This window comes from Vulpes lagopus, chromosome 6 (assembly GCF_018345385.1).
Source record: "Vulpes lagopus strain Blue_001 chromosome 6, ASM1834538v1, whole genome shotgun sequence".
Lineage (NCBI taxonomy): Eukaryota > Metazoa > Chordata > Mammalia > Carnivora > Canidae > Vulpes > Vulpes lagopus.
Window position 1 is genome coordinate 81,079,460 of NC_054829.1, and position 19,104 is coordinate 81,098,563.

Below are 19,104 nucleotides of genomic sequence, written 5' to 3' on the forward strand. Positions count from 1 at the left end.
ACTATTAATTTTTTTTTAAGGTAGGCTCCACATGCAACACAGAAACCAAAAGGGGGCTTGAACTCATGACCCTGAGATAAAGACCTAAGCTGAGATTAAGAGATCCTTAGCTGACTAAGGCACCCTCTATTAATTTTTATTTTGCGTCCTTTCTCAAGCAATTGTAAATAGTATACAGAGAACAGAGTACTCAAGTACAAGCAAGCATGGGGATAAAAAGGAAGTAAAGAAAATGAAAAATGTTAGCCTTACAGAGAAGCCCTAACAGATGAAAGAGCTAATTATGCATCGCATGGTAGGTGCTAAGTCCACATTTAAGAAGACAAAAAGTCCTACTTGTTTTATATTCTTGCTGTAATGGCCCCTACCATAGCATATCTTAAAGCACAGGCCTTTGGATGGATTTGCCTTGCGGCTTAAAAGTTCCTCAATGCTATGTGGTATTTGTAGAACTTGCTCTTCCTTTGTACTAGGAGTTAGCTCCCCAGCCCCACTAGGAAACACAGTTCTTTACCCTTGGCAAAGGAGAGAAAAACAAGAGTTGCAAGGTTGGTAGATCTTATTTTCTAAAGAGGAAGGAGTTGTGTCCCTCAAGCTGTTGGAAGAGTGATCCAGCAGCAAGCCACGGAAGCCCAAGGATACTTTACTGCTAGAAGTTTCCGAAATGAGTTTTCTACCAAGGCCTCTGAAGTTATACTCTACATATACTCGGATTCTCAGCTGTAGCACAAGTGGAGATGAAAATGATCATAGCTCAATTAAGGTGCTCTCTCAGAAAATGAAATAAAAAGATTATGATTAGTATTGCTCTTTCTTAGAGCAAAACATCCCAAAATCATAGTTTTCAATCAAAAAGATAAAGAATTAACAGCATGGCCTCAATTTCATATCTGCATTAACAATTCAAGAAGAACAAATCTGCAATCATCTATTAGTAGAAGATTATATCACTGGCCTAATTCAATTACATGTTGAATAGAGGCTAGGTCAATTAAAAAAAAAAAAAGCAGAGCAAAGAGTTTCTGATTTTTCACACTGAAATTTTATAGAAGACTTGCTTTGATTTTGATGTGCTACATTTACACACTCCAATTACACCCATATAAAGTTCAGTGAGCATCATGAGGTCAACCCAATTAACTGGCAACATGAAAGCCTTCTTTTACTCCCTGGTTCATCTTTGCCCTGTTCCAATCATCCCATTTTCTATTAATTAGAAGCTTAGTATGGAGCTGAGGTTTAAAGGTCTTACTATTTTCCTGTTATATTAAATAGAGGAAGAATGTTATAATGGTTTCATTTAATGTTTAATGGTTTCATTTAAAATCCATTCTAGGTGTATATAATATAATATAGTCCCTCATCACTGAAGGGATAGGTGGGAGTTACAGGACCACAGCTCCTCATATTTTGTCACTTTTCATAATTCATTCTTCTCTTTTTCACAGAACACGAGAGAGAAACAAAGAAACAGAGAGAAAAAGATAGAGAGGATCAAGATATGCTAAACTGGCCTAGGGGAATATACTCCTATTTAAAGAATTTTTTTCAAGCATGCTTGAAGGAGATGGAGGCAATACCCAAAGTGTGTCTTCAAATTGTTGATATAGTATTGCACAGATTGACAAAGAAGAAATGTGGACCAGGGGAGGCTAGCTCCTTTGAGATGCCAGCAGGCAGAAGGTGACTCAAGACTTAAAGCCCAACTCTGAACATGTTGTGAGGTGTATCTACCTTGGAAGTCACTTCTTGCTCAAGCATTTCCAACAGCATTCCATGTGTACCTATTGAACAGTGAATGAGCAGCCAGGGACTCCAACAATAAAGTGGCATTCATCTTGGCAGAGCTTTATGGTACTGACCCCATTTGGGAAATGTACAACCACTAGACACTCAAGAAACTTTCATAATTGTGAGCTAAACTAGGACAGCCCCAAGCAGGATGGGGCAGGAGGACTATTTTAAGGACTCCCTGAAGCACAACTTCAAATGAAGAGGCCCCGCTTTGTCACATTGGTCTGATGAAGAAGTACTTTTAAAGACCTTAGGCTAACTCTAGAAACTCAGACGAAGCAAACAAAAGGCTTGGATTCTGCAAATAGCAGCTGCAAGCACACTTCTAGGAAAAGAGTGAGTCCTTTCAGCCATTCTTATTTTCAAACTATCAGTCTGTCACTGTCATCTTGGAATTGAAAAAAGTTGATTGCCTGCAAGTGATCTGGCCTGCAGAGAGAAATTAATTTGGTACAACTTGCCTCAGTAATGTTAGTGGCAGGCAATAAGTTAATATATCAATAACTGTTATAGATCAATAGGAAAAGGAACAAATGCCCCAATTTTTTAACTGGGAAAAGAATGTGAAACAGCAGGTTTTTTGTTTTTTTAATTGAAGTGTAGTTGACACACAATATTACATTAGTTTCAGGTGTACCACATAGTGATTTGATTAACTATATGCTATGTTATGGTTATCACAAGAGAATATGAAAGAGCAATTTTTAAAAGTAGAACTACGGCCATCAGTAAACATTTGAAAAAAATAAAGGTCAACCTAAACAGTGAGCAAAGGCATACAATATGCCATTAACAAGATGTCAGTTTTCACCTATTTGGGATTTTTTTTCTTAATGATAGCGTAAGGCCAATGACAGGAAAATGAAAACCTGTATGCATTAATTTATTCATTAAATACTTTTGAGCTATTTCAGATGCTAGAAATACAGTAATGATCAAATCAAGCAAAATCTTTGTCTTCAAGGAGCTTATATTCTGTAAGAGGAGAGAAATTCGTAAATGATCAAACAATTTCAGATCATGATAATCCTATAGAAAGTAAAACAAGATAATTGAATAGCCAGTGACAGGAGAAAGGTCCATTTCAAAGAGATTGGGGAAGGCATCTCAGAAGAAATGACATCTGAGTCCTAATGGCAGTATGAATACAATCATACCCCTAAAAATTTGTTAAGGAAATGGATGTGCATGTCTGAAGTATTTAATTGTAGAGATATTAACTGCAATCTACTTTATAATTGCAAAAAGTTAGAAACAACATAAAAGTGCCACAGCTTTCTGTTTATTCTTTGTCCCTATAAGATCACTCATTATGGAAAAAGCAAGATGCCATGTCATGAGCAGTCCTGTGGAAAGGCCTATATGGCAAGGAACTGAGGCCTCTAGCCATAGCCATGTGAATAGTATTGGAAGAGATCCTGTAGCCCTGAAACAGCAACTCTGTGACTGCAGTCCTATGAGAGGCCCTGAGCCAGAGTACGCACCTAAGCTATTCCCAAGTTCCTGAACCACAAAAACTGTGAACTAATATAGGTTTGTTTCAAAATGCTAGTTTCTTTAGGACAATTTGTTATGCAGCAATAACCAACAAGTATACCTGGCCAGAAGAAGGCTTTTAGAAATTTGAATTTAAATGTTTTCCGGGGGACACTGGCTGGTTCAGTTGGTAGAGCATGTGACTCTTGATCTCTGGATTGTAAGTTCAAGCCCTACATTGGGTAAATAAAATCAAGGCACCTCGATTTCAGTTCAGGTCTTGATCTCAGGGTTGTGAGTAAAATAATAATAATAATAATTAATAGGTAAATAAATAAATAAATAAAGTCTAAAAAAAATTGTTTTAGATTGGCATAGTATCTCCCAATTTGTCACAGACTCTACCACTACCTGCCTCAGGCTTTCATGCAGTTCATAAAGACATTTGAGTTGAAAACACCTATAAAATTCTTACCAGATATTCAAAGGAAGTTGGGTAGTTTAAAAAGTTGCCCCAAGACATATATTTTTCTAACTCATGCCCCAAAAAAGTGGTTTGCTATTTAAAACTAATTTGGGAAAGACATAGAGTAGCTAATTCCCACTTGAAACTCACTGCACATCGCAATCGTAAAGACTGTAGGATGTCCTTCAGGAAAGAATTCTGTTTAACTATTTTTAGTATTTCCCAAAATTTAATAGTCTTTCTTCCTTCATTTCTTCCATCCTTTATTGCAATTGTCTCTCATCATACCTTGGAACACTTCAAGAAATGCTGTTCCAATTGCATTTCAGGGCTGTTCAACTGAGAGGTTTGCAACATCATCCATAATGCACTAACAGAGAAATGAATTAGAGTCTTGGCTTTTTATACATTTGAGTGAATATCTAGAGCCCTGCCTAACCTGGTGTCCCAGAAATTTGTCTAGCCTGCCTTTTTACTATAATCCATTACAAAGCTGGGTGCATAGAGGAGTCATTCTTTAAGCATTAAATTGCTGCCATATATTTAAATCTTGCCTAGCTTTCCTCCACTATTAGCTGACACCTAAAACAGGAATGTATGGTTATTTAGATGTTAGTTTAAGAAAACAAAACAAAAAATAAAATAAAATCAAAACAAGAAAGAAAAGAATGAATATCAACCTAATGCGGTTACTGACTACTTGGATATTGGTAACATAACTCTTCTCCCATTAGTAAGGGTTCTAAAAGCTTCTATCTGGAGATTTCTGAGAATTACCAGAAGCTTGAAAAAACCCTAATAAACATGAACCCTTCTATTCATTTTAAATATATCCCATCTATAGGGATGGGAGAACATATTGGCCACAATTCAAAACCATGTCACATTAGAAATGTATTCCTTATAACTGGGCCATCCTTAAAGGCTTAAAAGCAACAGAATAGATAGACCTTGAGGAAGCAGAATCTGAAAAACCCACCAGTGCAGGGTCAGTACTACCAAGTTACTGGTCGGCTCTGCTGTTACTGTAAATCCTGTAGTATAGTCCTATGAGGGAATGAGAATTCATTATCGCCAAACTACTACAACCACAACCTACTGGCAAAATCTAGGCCAGCAACTGGTATGAAAAACAACACAGCTTAATGCCTTGCTGCTTAGAGAGTGGTCCCTGGCCCATCAGCATCAGCATCTCCTGGGAGATTGATAGAAGTGCTTCTACATTTCCTGGTTCAGGCCCTTGGTGAGTACTATTGGTTAGGTGGACTCTGAAATCAATAATAGTGGTAATTCATAAAGATACACTCAACTGAAAATAGCTAAACACACGCATGCACACATATACTCATGACTGTTGATAGAAATTGTAACAGGTATTGTCCATAAATGATGTTATCACATTGTTTTTATTTTTTTAAATATATTTTATTTATTAATTTCTTTATTCATGAGAGAGAGAGAGAGAGAGGCAGGGACACAGGCAGAGGGAGAAGCAGGCTCCATGCAGGGAGCCCGACATGGGACTCGATCCTGGGACCCCAGGATCACACCCTGGGCTGAAGGCAGGCGTTAAACCGCTGAGCCACCCAGGGATCCCCTATCACATTGTTTTTCAAAAAAGAAAATAGGAGTCCACTAATTTATCAACAGAAATAACAAAAACCTTGCAAAATTTGGTGAGTTAAAGCAACAATCATTTAACATCAATCACAGTTTCTGCAGGTCAAGAACATGGAAAGGGCTTGGCGAGATGGTTCTATCTTAGCAACTTGCTCTGCTACAGTCGGATAATTTCTAAGACTGGAATAAACTGTCGTCTTGCTCACTCACACATTTGGGGCCAGCCTTTTTCTCTATCCCTGTATGATCTCTTCACATGAACTTTGCATTGTGGAGGCTTTAAGGTAGCTGGATTCCTTCCTACCTGGCAGGGAAGATGGGCATCTCATTCAGTCAGAAATAAAAGTAATATTTTGGTCTCTCTCGCTTCTCTTTTATTTCTGTACTTGCTCAGGATATAGGAAACAGAGGTAATATTTCCTAGGACCCCTTACACAGCCCTTTGGAATGATTGTCCTCTCACTCCTGGGGAGCCTTTCTCTTGGGGGTCCTGCCTCACTTTGGTGCCCTGCTATCCTCACACCCTTGTCTCCCCTTCCCCCAAAGCCCCTCAGTCTGGTCACCTTATTCTCTTAAGGGACCCAAGGCAACTTCTATCATACCCTTGGCTATCTGCTCACCTTCTGGCAGCACTCTGAATCCTGAGCATCATACATGGCTAGGATATATCCCCCTTGCCGAGGATTCCAGAAGGAAATTATGCATGGACATGGAGCGTTCTGGAGCATGTTCCCTAGGGAGGAGAGATGAGGGGGTGCAGCAGGCAGTAGCTGTGACTTCAGCAGAGTGAAGGGAAGACAGCATAGCCTCCTTCATCCCTGTCCACCCAGTGTTCCAAAAGAAGGGAAATGTTTCTTCACCTCATCAAAAGAATACAAAAATGTCAAGTTACATGAAATTGGGTATAGGGTACCTGGGTAGCTTAGTCAATTGAGCATCAGACTCTTGATTTTGACTTGGGTCATGGTTCCAGGGTTATGGAATCAGGCCCACATCTGGCTCCATGCTCAATGAGGAGTCTATTTTTCTCTGCTCCCCTCCCTTCCCCCACCCTGCTTGCACATGTGCTCCCTCTCTCAAATAAATAAATAATCTTAAAAAAGAAAGAAATTGAGTGTAATCGTTAGTTCTCTCTATGCTGTGACAATGTCAATACCCAGCGAAATGCTGGGATCAATTAATACCACATGGGTGATCTGTGCCTTCCAAACAGTGTCATCATGCTGTGCTTATAGCCAGGCAGCAGGTACCTCAGGGAGACGTAGAGAGAGTAAACTTTTATACAGACCTGTGAGGAGGCTACAGCTGACTAGCCTGAGAACATATTGGTGAAGATTTTTCAGAGCTCTGAGAGGAAGGACTGTGAGGTCTCTGCTGTTGGACTCCAACAGCAGAAGTCTCCTCCAACTTGCAGGACGTCAGTGGATATCTCTTGAGGAGTGGTGGGCCTGGCTGCGAGAAGGAGGACTGAACAACCCCTTATGGATCTTGCCTAGTGCCTGGCTATCATTCAAGTGGCAGAAATTGGCACTTGGAGTAGACCCCCTCAAAGGGTACATAGCAAGAGCAGAGGCGACACGGTGTAGGTTTCCTCCATGGCAGCGTACCTCCTGCGTCATACCTCCACCAACTAAACACAGAAGGAGAAATTGAATGACACCTGAGACCATCAGCCCTCTTCCAAAGAGAGAGACTGGGAAGAGCTACTATGGCATCAATTTGCTCCCATCTGTATATATAGGTGGCCTTTGTGGTGAAGAAGAAGGAAATGTACGCACATCACCATTTTCTATCTTCTGACAAAAAATATCTTCCTCTTCTCCAAGTACTTTGCTGGGTTGAGTTGTCCTACTTTCAGGTTCCTCCTGAAGCTAATGCTGGACAATATTCAAGTGTAAATTGTTCAGTTAGAAGATGGTACCAGGAAGCCCTGGCAAAGTGCCGAGCAGAGAGACCAGGAAGAGAAGAAAGCCAATTATAAGGACATGATGAAGCCAGTTTCCACTGTAAACAGTTGGGGCTTATTCCCACTGGGAGCCCTGGGAATCCCTGCAGGACACTCACCACAATCATTCCTTGAGGAGGGTGGATGTTTTTCCCACCAGCTCCCGTCAGTGACTGGTGGAGGGCAATAATTCCCCTTTCCCCTTTACTTCTAGCTTCCCCTGGCAGTCAGAAAGCCTTCAGGCAAAGAATCTATGATGCCAACAGTTAGAAGTCAGGCCTGGATATATAGAAATGGTGACTTGTCTACTACAAACTCAATTTCTGTCTTTCCATATGACTCTCTCTTGCACCTTTATTTATGCAAGCACTCCCTAACTCCCATAGTCCTTCTAGATCACTGAGTGCCTCTTTCTAGAACAGCCTGAGGCTCATCTGTCTTCTTGATCTTTCAGGCAAATTTTCTACATTGCTGCATCATCTGGTCACTCCCCTTCATAGTCTGTTACCTTCATTGGACTCTGAGGATTCTGGAATGCAATTAGATATGATATGGAAGATTGCTGGTAGAAATTTAGTTCCTTCACAAACATGTATACTCAAATAACCTCTGGTAGCAACTAGATAATGACTATTGCTGTTTCCCTGATGGGTTATTCAATTTAATTCACTTGGTTGCATTAACCAATCATTTGGTAATTAATCAAAGAGGAAAGGTATTTGAGCCACCTAAGCGTGTACAACTTTTTCTTTCCATATTGACTTTAATTACAAATCACTTTCTTGCTATTAAACATCAAGTAATCAGACCTTCGTAAGTCTGACATGTAAAACCTCTGAATTCCCATTTCTTCATTCTTAACTAAAAGTTAAAACCATTGCTACAAATCTTGTTTTTTGCTGGAGAGATCAAAGATTTTATGTGTCCTATGACTTTAGAGAGATTACACTGCTTATTCACATTAACCATTACATTTCAGTTAATATGTAACATATAAATCTCCAACCAACCTTGCTTTCCTCCAAGACTTCTTCCAGGGAAATATTAATCAATGAAAAACAAAATATGAAAATTACATGCTTTTAGGGAGAGAAACAATCTGCCCTTTCCAGTACCCTAAGGGCATAAAGCTATCTATTGCTTTACTCTGAAATGTTAATGAGAGAGAAAAAGAGAGAGAGAGAGAGAAAACTTTAGCATCTTTGAAGGAGAAAAGAGTTCCCAGAATAATGATTCAGCCTAAAAAGCCTAAATATAAACATTATTGGAAGCATTTATTTAGAAATTATTGAGAGGGTTTGTGTTTTTTGTTGTACCTTTCAAAGCACTCTATAGAAAAATCTTGACAGGAAAACAGCCCAAGATATCTAATTTACATCTTAAAGAGAGTATTTTAATACGACTTTTATGACACTTATAAAGCATGTTCATTTTTGTTTGTTTGTTTTGTTTTAATCTCATTGTGTCTTGCTATAATGACCTAAATGTCTTCTCAAAGTACCCGATAGCATAGAGAGCAGCTTGCACTCTCAGAGATCCCTACTGACTTGAGAAGGAATAGCTGTTCTCGGATAACAGGGAAAAAATAACATATAAAATAAAGGCTGAGTGTTTTCTTTTCTCTGACTCAAATGTCGGAAGGTGAAAGGTCTATGAAACAATGTTAACTCATCTGTTCCTCTATAATTTGATTGGGAAATGATTGAATTTCCATCTTTAATAAAGCAACCTTGGAGCCTCTGTGAAATGACTACGACAATGAGATCCATTGAGCTCCCATTTCTTTGGGCATTTTCATTTTGAAGTTGTAAGCTTGACATTTTACCAATGTAATATTTTCCTCTGTATTTTATTTTATTAAAGGTTGTATTTATTCATTCATGTGAGGCACACAGAGAGAGGCAGAGACACAGGCAGAGGGAGAAGCAGGCTCCCTGTGAGGAGCTGGATGTGGGACTCGATCGCGGGACTTTGGGATCACAACCTGAGCCAAAGGCAGATGCTCAACCACTGAGCCACTCAGGCATCCCTCCAGCGTATTCTTTTTACAGGCTTTAAAGCTGAGAAATCTACTGACTTTGAGAATAGCAAAAGAAAATGCTTCTTCTCCCTCTGCCCCACCTATATTTTAGCCCAGGCCCATCCTCTGAGATAGGTCATGTCCATGTTTCTGAGTGTTTTACATATGTTTACTCACTCAGCCTTTATGACAATCCATGTGGTATGTACTATCATCATCTCCATTTTAAAGAAACAAAGACACAAAGAAGTAATTTTTCCCAGGCCATGGTTAGTAAGAAATGGAGCCTATGCAACCCGGCTTCTGGTATTCAAGACTCCTAGCAGTTGTTGTTACCTGGGTTCATCAAGGTCCTAGAAAACAACTGTGAGGGAGGCAAAGTGGATTATCTTCATTTTGCTTTTTTTTTTGTTTGCAAGGTTTGTTTGTTGTTTTGAAAACTTTGATTTCAGTGCCTCTTTCCCTTTTCCAGAATTCCTTCACCTGAAGTCTAAAGTCTTCTTGGGGCACCTGGGATAGCTCAGTGGTTGAGCATCTGCCTTTGGCTCAGGTCATGATCCCGGGGTCCTGGAATAGTGTCCCGCATCGGGCTCCCTGTAGGGAGCCTGCTTCTACAGCCTGCCTCTCTCTCTGTGTCTTTCATGAATAAATAAAAATAAAATCTTTTTTAAAAAAAATAAATAAAGTCTGCTCATCTCTTGTCAGAGCCCTGATCATTTATATATTTATATGTAGGCCTGTGTTTATATTTGTATTTACAGTTGTATAATGCATATATATGAACATTATATATGTATGGTATCTACCATATCTGAGTTCAACACAATGATCTGACTCTGTCCACCCTGCATGAGAAAACCAAGCCATTTCTCATGCTTGAGTTTGACCACATAGCCACATAAATACGACAGCACTCTCAGTATATCACACATTGGAAAATATTCAAACCCTCTGAGAGTCTCATGCTATTTATCAGACCCAATACAAGATTTAAGTCTTTCATGTACATATGTTTTCTAATATATCTGCCACATTTTTGAAACATTTCAGCTGTTTCACATCATGTGCCACTTTGAAATAGGAAATGACTCCAATATGTTTTTAAAAATATGATATGCAAAAAAAAAATATGATATGCAGATATATTCTTGTATTTTTAAAAGATTTTACTTATTTATTCATGAGATACACAGAGAAAGATGCAGAGATATAGGCAGAAGGAGAAGCAGACCCCCCTACACAGGGAGCCCAATGTGGGACTCAATCCTGGGATCCCTGGGATCACACCCTGAGCCAAAGGCAGATGCTCAACCACTGAGCCACCCAGGCATCCCTATTCTTTTATTTTTATGGCCTTCAAAAAAATGGTGACAATTCACTAATTCTTTGCTGAAAGTCTGTACATAGACTCACACAATAGTCTCACCTCCACTAGTCACCAAATCTAGCTAACAAGAATAGATTTTTCACAGCTAGTGAGCAAAGGAGGCAAGTTTCAGAAATTCAAGAAAAGAATCTAAAGCAAAATAGTTGAGTTGGAGCAACAGAACTAGTAAACAATTTTAAACAATCAGGAAAATTCTTTAAATCTAAAAATATATATATATTAAATATATATTAAAAAAATATATATATATATTTAAACCTGTAAGTTCATAAGAAAGAAAACTTAATATAAAAATTTATAGACATTATGACCACACAGGATATCAAGAAAAGGCCACTTCTCATGCTCTTTTAAGAATACTTCATAGATTTCAAACCCTTTCCATTGGGAAATATTTCAGTTATTACTGATTTAGGGATGTTTTATTGGATACAGAAAGAACATGGAAGTATATTTTGAAAATAATCTAAATCTAGAATGGGATGATATTGGTGAGCAGCTTAATACAACTGGACAAAAACTGGCTCCCAATTCTAGTCCAGATTATGCTGGATATGAGGGCTCTTTTTATTTTCCTACCTCCCTCTGTAATAATTGCTCCAGTTACCAAAAAAGGGGTTGAGCTTAAAGATCTCTGAAATTCCTTCCTTTTTCTGAGTTTTATCAAAAGGATCTGCATTTGACAGCCCATATTCTAAATATGCCTTTAAAATCAATATTTATGTTAGACTCACAAAGAATAATAAACAGTACAGTATTTGCTACTTACATTTGATAAAAAAAAAAAACACCCTAATTTGACTACTTTTATTTTCTTTTATTTTATTGGCCAGCTATTTCCATAAAGTAGCCAAAACCTGTCATTTATAAAGTCAGGAAGACATAGATTAGCTGAAAAATCAACAATATTCTTTTTCCTCCTACCATTGCTGGTTTAATGACACAATTTTATTCTGACTAAATTATGAAACAAAGATATATGATGGCTTTTAAAAATACAGATATTAAAGTTAGCCTGGAATATTATTATTATGTGATCTGTGCTCAATGAAAGAAATTAGTATACCTGAAAAGGATGATCTATGTCCTAGAGCTAATAGTAGAATAGATTTTGTCTCATAATTTTTGGGACTTTCTAAATCATTAATGAGATTTTCTAATGACACACAAATAACAGTAGCAATTGGGCCCCCAAGGTGGTTTTAAGTATGTGCTTTCACTGTTAAAGTTATTGTGCATTTTATCTTAAAATAGGAATAACATAGCACTCAGCTATTGCAAAAATAGATCACTCCTAAATAATCACTAGTGAGAGCACTATAAAGAGAATTTACATTCAATAATTCAATAAATAGATCTCAGTCTTAAGATAAATCACAAAGATAGATATTACTATGAACTAAATTCTGCCCCCTTCCCAAAATTCATATCTCAGAGCCCTAACCTTCAATGACACTATATTTGGAGATAGGGCCTTTACTGAAGTAATTATTGTTAAATGTGGTCATAAGAGTAGTGTCATGATCACGTAGGATTAGCATACTTGTTGAAGAGGAAGAAAAGCCAAATAATCTCTCCCTCTGCCACGTGAAGACACATCAAGAAGGTAGCCATCTTCCAGGGAAAGTTCTTATCAAGAACTGAATCAAGTGGCACCTTGATCTTGAACTTCCAGCTTCTAGAACTGTAAGAAATACATTTCTATTGTTTAAGACACCAAATCTATGGTATTTTGTTATGGCAGCCAGTGCTAACTTAGACCTGCATTGGGGGAAAAAATTAATGTTTTTAGGGTAGGATAAAGGAAGAATACTTCATTAGGTGATGGGCAAATGAGCTTTTTAGTGTTTCCTTGTGGTTATTGTTTGTTTGCCTGTTTTGCAGAAGTGGAGACCCCCAGCATAGTCTAATAACAGATTAGTCAATGAAGGGTAAGAAGCTAGTGTGACCTTGACATATAATCCTTTATAGGATCTCCTATGTTTCTTCATCAGCCCAAGCTTCTGACCCCTAGCTTAGCAAATAGGCTCACGCTCTTCTTTACATCAGCCAGTGATATCTATCCATGTTTCCTTGACCTCATTAGAACGACTATTTATCTCTTTCTAATTCCCTCGTAGGATCTTTCGAATGAGTTAGGAACCCTATAAATCTGCAGATCTCTTGAGATTGGTAAAGATAGAAAAAGTAAGTCCATGTGAGCACTGCTGTTGTTTGAGGCCTGATGTCAGTTTCATTTTTATCCGCCCAAGTGGGAGTACAATAAAAATGTTCTAGAAAAAAAAATATTGTTTGTTTCTTCTCATAAGAGTCATAGCAGACAAAATAGCTGGGTGAGAGCTGAAAGAGTCATTGCAGAATCACAAAGATAGAAATATATTAAGTAACAAACATATGTTGTGAATAACATTTCTGGAGCACACACTATGCTATGTGTACTCTGGGGAGCATAACGAAGTAGAATCTGACCCTGCATGTGGTATAAGATGATGTCATGAAACAACACAGCACAAAATCAATCAACTTGTATTTACTCAACCCTAATTATGCTTGAGGCATCACACTTGATGCTATGGCATATGCTCAATTTTTCTATATGCAAGGAACTAATAAGCCAATTGGAGAAAGTCTGCACATACATACATATTAGCCATTGAAAATAATAACATGTTGACTGGAAATTTGTTAAACTTACATGAAGACAATAATTCTTACATCACAGCCTTTCAGGGGATCATAAGCGAGGACTGAATGGGAAGCAAAATACTTGAAAGCTCCAGACAAACTTAGGTTTGATTCCCTGCTCTGCTTCTTATGAGATAGTCTTATGCAGATATAATATCTATAAGAATGGATGACACTAGTAGTTTCATGTGATTATGGAGAGGATTGAATAAGATCACCTTTGTAAAAGTATTTGACACAATGCCTGGCAGTTAGTAAGCACTGGATAGATGTTACTTAACTGATTATACACATTTTAAGTTTCCAACATAGGGTGTGATCTGTGGAGCTGTTAAACAAATGTTAATTTTTATTTTTTCCACAAGAGTCAAAGGAAAAAGCTCATCAACAAGAAATAACATGCGTACCAAATATGTAATTAGAAAGCTGGACCAGGAAACACAAGGAAATAGGGCTATCATCTTCTCTAACCTGAGCTACAGACAGACCTATCCAAAGCCAAATAGCGCTAGAACAGTGATCTCCAAAGGATGCCACTCAGGAGTCTCACAGGATCTGATGTGACTGATCTGAGAAGGAAATCTTGTTGTTGAGAACCAGAAAAGAATAGCTCACCCACCATCACTGCTACCACCAGGTCCAAGCCACCTCATCTTGTACCAGATTACTGAAGCAGCCTCCCAACTAGTTTCACAGCCTTTCCTGTTGCCCCCTTATACTCAATTCCCAGGTAGCATGAGTAATTCTTTTATAATCAGACCATGTCACCCTGCTGATTACAACGCTCTCACAGCTCCCAATTTCACTCCTAGTAAGAGCACTTATAATTAGCTCCCTGACCCTGCACACCTTATTTTCTGGTCCCTGGCCTCATCTCTTTTCACTCTTCCCCTCTGTGGCAGGCCCAATAGCCTCCTTACTGTTTGTTGAACATGCCAAGAATATCTTTGCCTTAAGGTTTTTGCATTGGCTGTTTCCTCCACCTGCATCTATTCTCCTGCAGAGAACTCCTTCTTCTCCTTCAAGCCTTTGCTCAAAACTCAACTTCTCAATGATGCTTATGACATTTAAAATTGCAACCTATCAAAACAAGAACAAAAATAAATTACTGGGACTAGACCAAAATAAAAAGTTTCTGCACAGCAAAGAACACAATCAATAAAACTAAAAGACAACCTACAGAATAAAAGAAGATATTTGCAAATGACTTATGCAATAAAGGGTTAGTATTCAAAATATATAAATAACTTATAAAACTCAACCCCCCAAAAAACAAATAATCCAGTTTAAAAATGAACAGAAGACATGAATAGACATTTTTCTGAAGAAGACATACAAATGGCCAACAGACACATGAAAAAATGATCAATATCGCTCATCATCAGGGAAATGCAAATCAAAACCACAATGAGATATCACCTCACCCCTATCAAAATGGCTGAAATTAACAACATAAGAAACAACAGGTATCAGCAAGGATGTGAAGAAAGGAAAACCCTCTCGCACTGTTGGTGGGAAAGGAAACTGGTGCAACCACTGTGGAAAACAGTATGGAGGTTCCTCAAACAGGTAAAAAATAGAACTACCTTATCATCCAGCAATAGCACTACCAGGTATTTACCTAAAGAATACAAAAATTCTAATTCAAAGGGATACTTGCTCCCCTATGTTTATAGCAGTATTATCTATAATAGCCACATTATGGAAGCAGCCAAGTGTCCATTGATTGATGAATGGATAAAGAAGTTGCCATTTGCAATGACACGGATGGAGTTAAAGGGTATTATGCTAAGCAAAATAAGAGAGTCAGAAAAAGACAAATACCATCTGGTTTCAGTCATATGTGGAATTTAAGAAACAAAACAAATGAACAAAGGGGTAAAAAGAGAGAGAGGAGAGGCAAACCAAGAAATAGACTCTTAACTATAGATGGGGATTGTGGAGATGGATGAAATAGGTAATGGGGACTAAGGAGTGTACTGTGATGAGCACCTAGTGTGGTATGGAAGCATTGAATCACTATACTATACACCCAAAACTAATATTACACAGCATGCTAACTGGAATTTAAATTAAAACTTAAAAAATAAAAAAAATTGCAACCTATCTCCCATTCTCCTCCAGCCTTATTGATTTTCCTTGTTTTGCTCTACTTTTTAATTTTTCCATAGTAGTTATCAACTATTTGATTTACTTATTTATTACAGTTATTGCCCATTTTTGTTTTCTCCCAGAAGAACATAACTTTCTACATTCACAAGGATTTGTGTTTGTTTTATTAACAGTCTTGATCATAGATCCAAAAGAATATTTGGCAAATAATGATTTACTGAGTGATTGACTTGTCTACTGCTACTATATACAAATATATTAATATTGTGTTATATATTATACATTAATATGTTAGCAATACATCACTACTGATTCTATTATGTCTGCTGCCTTTAATTTAACCTATGATAGAGTTACTAGTAATATTAGTAATTACTAGAATTACTAATAAGGTAAATTACTTATAATTTTAATATACTAATAATTCTAATATGTTATTAATATAATAAGACAAGAAAGGGTTTGAAGTATCACAGGGTTCAGAGGAAGAGCCACAGCCCCTTGCAAGAGATAATCAATCCTTGGTAGGCCTGGCTAGAACACATAAGAGGTGTCAGTAGACAGAAGCAAAGAAAGCACAAAGGATCCTATGGAGACTGCCAGTGAAGACATTTGGGATGCAGTGGGTATATCCTAATCATAAACTAAGGCTGTGAACCAGGTTTTGGGTAGATGACCTCAGTGAGCATAACTAGCAAGTCTTTAAAAAATAAATCACTGATCTCACAGATTATGTGATAGACAATTAATGTCTGGATATAAACTTTCCAGAAATTTAGGGGCAAATGCAGAGGGGAAAAATACATTTACTGTGCTCAACAAGAAGCATAGTTCATAGAGTCAACATAGGCATCTTCATTATATGTGTCAATAGGCATCTTTAGAGAGAGACCCAAGGAATGTCCCTCAACCTTCATGCTATCTTGCCCCAATACTGGGAAAATTTCTTTTCTCTTGTGTCTCCCCCTCCCCTGGCCCCAATCTGTCATAGCATGGACATGCATTTACTTCATATTTGAAAAGCAAATCATTCCCACCTCTTCCCCAGACACACTGTTTATCATGCTCAGTTTCTACCTAAAGCGTGGAATGTGTATTTTCCTCATACAAAGTGAAAGTCCTGTTTCCAACAATTTGTTTCAATGGGCCACGGGGGAAAATAGGTGTTTTTACACATAACTAGATGTGAAATATAGATTTTTCTCTTGGCAATTTACTGAGTGACATTTTCTCTCTCTTTCTCTGTTTTTTCTTATTCCAAATCTGTCATGGCTACCCAAAATCTTGTGAGCAAAATAAAATGTCTACAACTTGGCAATGGAATTTACTTATAGGCAACCTCTTTCTACACTCCAGTATAGGGGTACCTGGGTGGCTCAGTCAGTTAAATGGCTGCCTTTGGCTCGGGTCATGATCCCAAAGTCCTGGGATTGAGCCCCATCTCGAGCTCCCTGTTCAATGGGGAGTCTGCTTCCCTCTCTCCCTCTGCCACTCCCCCTGCTCGTGCATGCCTGTTCTCTCTCTCTCTTGCTCTGTCTCAAATAAATAAATAAAATCTTTTAAAAACCTCATATGAATATATATATATATATATATATATATATATATATATATATACTCATTTTGATCCAGTAGAACACTGAACTCCATTCAGTTTTCTTCTTTTGGGAAAAATCTATGTAAACAGAGGAGTGTAATACATTTTCTTTACTACATACTAGGTACTATATAAATATAAACCAGAGATGGCTGGGTTTTTTGATAGCAGAAACCATGTCTGAAAGGAGGAAAGCTTAAAAAAAAGTTCTGAATGCAAAACAACAGCAAAGTATTTTGGTCTGTTAGAATGATAATGATCTCTGTGTTGAAAAGTTGTATGTTAATGTCGGAAACAGCTTATTAAAAAGGACTTTCCATTAGTTTCTGTTACCATCTAATAACTAAGAGCACTGTCACCTTGTTTTGTTTTTCCAGAATGATGTTGCTGCATGTTCCCTTACCTTAAGAAATAAACAAACAGGACCACTTGGGTGGCTCAGCAGTTGAGTGTCTACTTTTGGCTCAAGTCATGATTGCGAGGTCCTGGGATCAAGGCCTCCATCAGGCTCCCTGCAGGAAGCCTGCTTCTCCCTCTGCCTGTGTCTCTGCCTCTCTCTCTGTGTCTCTCATGAATAAATAAATAAAATCTCTTTTTTAAAAAAGAAATAAACAAACAGCAACAACAACAAATTGTGGCCTTTTTCCTGAATCAGTCAAGGCAAGCCACATTGGGTAAGGAGAAAAAAAAGGATTATTGCCCATTTCCTTCAGCCAAAACCATCTTTAGAAAGATCAAAAGACTCACCAAACCATCTCAAAAAGTTTTTGAAGTAGATGAGATATAAATAATCAATACATTGTCATCCAAAACACCAGGTAGGATGATTGGCAATCTAATGAGCACAGGCCATGGACCGACAATTAGTGAGAAGAAAGTCGGGAGAGGTTAAATAAAAATGGAACGTCTTCAGATCACTGAGTATGGGCTATATGGAATGCTCACATCTCATCTATGAAATGGCCATCAACCTCCATATAGAATGGCTCAGTCTCGCAGAAAGACACATAATCTGACCCAACTCCCGCTTGGGAAATGTTCTGGATCCTGTGATTTTCCCTCTGGGCTGAGATGTAGGCAGTCACATAGGAAGAATGAACTCCCAATAGCTCCAAACATCAATCTAATGTGATGAAGAGCACATGCCACAACAGCCTACTCGGACCCACGTGTGTTCAGACCACACAGTCCTGAACTTGCTTAGATCCTATGTGCCTTATAGATTTTTTTTTTAACTTCTAACAATGCCTGAAATGTATCTAATGTTAGATCTTTTACTGACTCCAGAGTTGAAGAAAATGAAACATTTCTTCCAGGTTTGGTCTGAGGGGACATCTTTTAATATGAGAAGTGAGTGAGGTTTCAATCTTACCTTGAGAATACCTCAGGTCACTCTTTATTTTTAAAGGGTTCTGTAAGAACACAAATTTTCCTGATTCACATTGTGTTGCCATGTAAGCCTTCACATACTTGCTTTTGGGCCTAGGGTGAGAGAAAATGAGAATCAGCCCTGTGATCTTGCTCTGGCATTCCTCAGAATGCTGGAAGATGGCGGCTTGTGTTGCCAACATTAACCGATAATAGCTAAAAGATGCTTCTGTTACCAAGAATAGTCCTGCCAGACGGCTGGCATCAGGAGGAACATGCCAAAGAATCATTCCCATACTATGTAGTTAAACTTTGTTTTTTTAAAAAGGGGACTTGAAGGTAAAGGGAGAGTAAGTGAAATGGGTTGAGATTGAATGCTTTTATTTGCCCTGTTTGCTCTAAGATTACTCTTGAACTTAAGTCATCCTGAGATCTGACCTGGTATCTCCCCCAAACACTCTAACATTTTGTTACAATGAGTCCCGGGGCCAGACACAAGTCTCCAGTATGGGCTTTGGTTCCAGTAGCAAATATTATCTCTGCAAAGAGAAAATACAGATTGTACTGCAGACCGAAATAATCAATGACAGAGTCTACATTACATCCAAGATCCTCACTGGGATAGTGAATAAAG

General features: G+C 38.1%; 1 long non-coding RNA gene across 1 annotated transcript in view; it reads left to right on the top strand.

Annotated features, from left to right (window-relative positions):
- Positions 1-17,617, top strand: part of LOC121492475 — a 25,036-nt gene extending 7,419 nt beyond the window's left edge. Inside the window, exons 3-4 of the long non-coding RNA XR_005988246.1 lie at positions 1,449-2,130; positions 17,480-17,617. This is a non-coding gene — a long non-coding RNA (uncharacterized LOC121492475). The remainder of the gene's footprint in view (positions 1-1,448; positions 2,131-17,479) is intronic.
- The last annotated feature ends 1,487 nt before the right edge of the window (positions 17,618-19,104 follow it).